The following is a 4,252-nucleotide window of genomic DNA, read 5'->3' as shown; positions in this document are numbered from 1 at the left end:
TAAAACAAATCCACCACCGTGCTCTAAAGGATATAAGTGAAGTACTAGAGCAAAACTATATAACTCAAAAGATATAAGTGAAGCACATAGAGTATTCTAATAATTTCCAAATCATGTGTGTCTCTCTCAAAAGGTGTGTACAACAAGGATGATTGTGGTAAACTAACAAATAAAGACTCAAATCATACAAGACGCTCCAAGCAAAACACATATCATGTGGTGAATAAAAATATAGCTCCAAGTAAAGTTACCGATGGAAGTAGACGAAAGAGGGGATGCCTGATACGTCTCCAATGTATCTATAATTTTTGATTGCTCCATGCTATATTATCTACTGTTTTGGACATTATTGGGCTTTATTATCCACTTCTATATTATTTCTGGGACTAACCTATTAACCGGAGGCCCAGCCCAGAATTGCTGTTTTTTTTGCCTGTTTTAGGGTTTCGAAGAAAAGGAATATCAAACGGAGTCCAAACGGAATGAAACCTTCGGAAACGTGATTTTCTCATCAGATAAGATCTAGGAGACTTGGACCCTCCGTCGAGAAAGCCACGAGGTTGGAGGGCGCCCCCCTAGGGCGCGCCCCCTACCTTGTGGGCCCCTCGAAGCTCCACCGACGTACTTCTTCCTCCTATATATATCCACGTACCCCCAAATGATCAGATACGGAGCCAAAAACCTAATTCCACCACCGCAACTTTTTGTATCCACGAGATCCCATCTTGGGGCCTGTTCCGGAGCTCCGCCGGAGGGGGCATCGATCACGGAGGGCTTCCACATCATCATCCAAGCCCCTCCGATGAAGTGTGAGTAGTTTACTTCAGACCTACGGGTCCATAGTTAGTAGCTAGATGGCTTCTTCTCTCTTTTTGGATCTCAATACAATGTTCTCCCCCTCTCTCGTGGAGATCTATTCGATGTAACCTTCTTTTTGCGGTGTGTTTGTTGAGACCGATGAATTGTCGGTTTATGATCAAGTCTATCTATGAATAATATTTGAATCTTCTCTGAATTCTTTTATGTATGATTGGTTATCTTTGCATGTCTCTTCGAATTATCAGTTTGGTTTGGCCTACTAGATTGGTTGTTCTTGCCATGGGAGAAGTGCTTAGCTTTGGGTTCGATCTTGCGGTGTCCTTTCGTAGTGACAAAAGGGGCAACAAGGCACATATTGTATCGTTGCCATCGAGGATAACAAGATGGATTTTTTTTATCATATTGCATGAAACTATCCCTCTACATCATGTCATCTTGCTTAAGGCGTTACTCTGTTTTTAACTTAATACTCTAGATGCATGCTGGATAGCGGTCGATGAGTGGAGTAATAGTAGTAGATGCAGAATCGTTTCGGTCTACTTGATACAGACGTGATGCCTATATACATGATGATACCTAGATATTATCATAACTATGCTCAATTCTGTCAATTGCTCAACAGTAATTTGTTCACCCACCATAGAATACTAATGCTCTTGAGAGAAGCCACTAGTGAAACCTATGGCCCCCGGGTCTCTTTCTCATCATATCAATCTCCATCACTTTATTATTGCTTTGCTTTTACTTTTTATTTTGCATCTCTATATCAAAAATACCAAAAAAATATTATTTATTAAAAATACTATTTATTATCTCTATCAGATCTCACTTTCGTAAGTGACCGTGAAGGGATTGACAAACCCTAAGCGCATTGGTTGCGTTGAGCTATTGTTTTTGTGTAGGTACGAAGGACTCGAGCGTAGCCTCCTACTGGATTGATACCTTGGTTCTCAAAAACTGAGGGAAATACTTACGCTACTTTGTTGCATCATCCCTTCCTCTTAGGGGAAATCCAACGTAGTGCTCAAGAGGTAGCAAGAAGAATCTCTGGCGCCGTTGTCGGGGAGTCTGCGCAAAAGTCAACATACCAAGTACCCATCACAATCCCTATCTCCCGCATTACATTATTTGCCATTTGCCTCTCGTTTTCCTCTCCCCCCAATTCACCCTTGCCGTTTTATTCGCCCTCTCTCTCTATCCTCCCTCTTTTTCTCTATTTGCCTCTTTTGCTTGTGTGTTAGTGTGCTTGTTTGTCGCGATGGCTCTTCCTAGATTCGTTGATCTTCACCTTAAAAGGCTATAGGAGATCGAAAACAACGTCAGGAAGTTTACGGTTTTGCAGTTTTTTTGCGACTGTATGGTTTTGCAGTTTGAGCATAATAATTTTTTAGAAATGAGCTTAAGGAACAAAAAGGTTTTATGATTTAGATGAATAAAGAGCTCGATGATATGTCTAAAGAATTTGATGGTATAAGATCCCAAATTGCTCGTCTTGAAAAATTAACTGCTGAAATTTCAGATATGCAAGCTACCTTAGTCAATAAGATGGCCGCTAAACCGGATTCCTATGAAAATAATGATGAAGATCTAAAAGTTATAGATGTGTCCCCTATTAAATCTTTGTTTTGCAATATGAATCTTGATAATGATGGGACTGAATATGATCCACCTTTGCCTAGAAGGCGTTCTAAGAATTCGGAATTTGTTGATCTTGATGCTAAATTTGATAAAAGTGGGATTGAAGAAATTAAAACCCTAGATGTTGCTAAACCCACTATTATGGATTTCAAGGAATTTAACTATGAAAATTGCTCTTTGATTGATTGTATTTCCTTGTTGCAATCCGTGCTAAATTCTCCTCGCGCTTATAGTCAAAATAAAGCGTTTACTAAACATATCGTTGATGCCTTGATGCAATCTTATGAAGAAAAACTTGAATTGGAAGTTTCTATCCCTAGAAAACTTTATGATGAGTGGTAACCAACTATTAAAATTAAAATTAAAGGTCATGAGTTTTATGCTTTGTGTGATTTGGGTGCTAGTGTCTCTACTATTCCCAAAACTTTGTGTGATTTGCTAGATTTCCGTGATTTTGATGATTGCTCTCTAAACTTGCATCTTGCGGATTCCACTATTAAGAAACCTATGGGAAGAATTAATGATGTTCTTATTGTTGCAAATAGGAATTATGTTCCCGTAGATTTTATCGTTCTTGATATAGATTGCAATCCTTCTTGCCCTATTATTCTTGGTAGACCTTTCCTTAGAACGGTTGGTGCAATTATTGATATGAAGGAAGGGAATATTAGATTCCAATTTCCATTAAAAAAGGGCACAGAAAACTTCCCTAGAAAGTAAATAAAATTACCATATGAATCTATCATGAGAGCCACTTATGGATTGCCTACCAAAGATGGCAATACCTAGATATATTCTTGCTTGTTATGCCTAGCTAGGGGCGTTAAACGATAGCGCTTGTTGGGAGGCAACCCAATTTTATTTTTATTCCTTGATTTTTGCTCCTGTTTAGTAATAAATAAATTATTTAGACTCTGTTTTGGTTGTGTTTTTTGTTTTAATTAGTGTTTGTGCCAAGTAGAACCGTTGGGAAGACTTGGGGAAAGTCTAGTTGAACTTGCTGTAATAAACAGAAACTTTAGCGCTCATGAGAACTGCTGTCATTTTTATTTGGAGAGTGCTATTTAGTTAATTATTTTTTCAGATGATTAATAGATAAATTACTCACGTCCATAAATTTATTTTAGAATTTTTGGGGTTCCAGATCTTGCGCTAGCTACAGATTACTATAGACTGTTCTGTTTTTGACAGATTCTGTTTTTCGTGTGTTGTTTGCTTATTTTGATGAATCTATGGCTAGTAAAATAGTTTATAATCCATATAGAAGTTGGAATACAGTAGGTTTAACACCAATATAAATAAAGAGTTCATTACAGTACCTTGAAGTGGTCTTTTGTTTTCTTTCGCTAACGGAGCTCATGAGATTTTCTACTTTAAGTTTTGTGTTGTGAAGTTTTCAAGATTTGGGTAAAGATTTGATGGATTATGGAACAAGGAGTGGCAAGAGCCTAAGATTGGGGATGCCCATGGCACCCCCAAGATAATCTAAGGACACCTAAAAGCCAAAGCTTGGGGATGCCCCGGAAGGCATCCCCTCTTTCGTCTACTTCTATCGGTAACTTTACTTGGAGCTATATTTTTATTCACCACATGATATGTGTTTTGCTTGGAGCGTCTTTTATGATTTGAGTCTTTGATTTTTAGTTTACCACAATCATCCTTGCTGTACACACCTTTTGAGAGAGTCATACATAATTTGGAATTTGATAGAATACTCTATGTGCTTCACTTATATCTTTCGAGTTATATAATTTTGCTCTAGTGCTTCACTTATATCTTTTAGAGCACGGTGGTG

Source organism: Triticum urartu, chromosome 7, assembly GCF_003073215.2.
Source record: "Triticum urartu cultivar G1812 chromosome 7, Tu2.1, whole genome shotgun sequence".
NCBI lineage: Eukaryota > Viridiplantae > Streptophyta > Magnoliopsida > Poales > Poaceae > Triticum > Triticum urartu.
Note: the sequence above shows the minus strand (reverse complement) of the source record.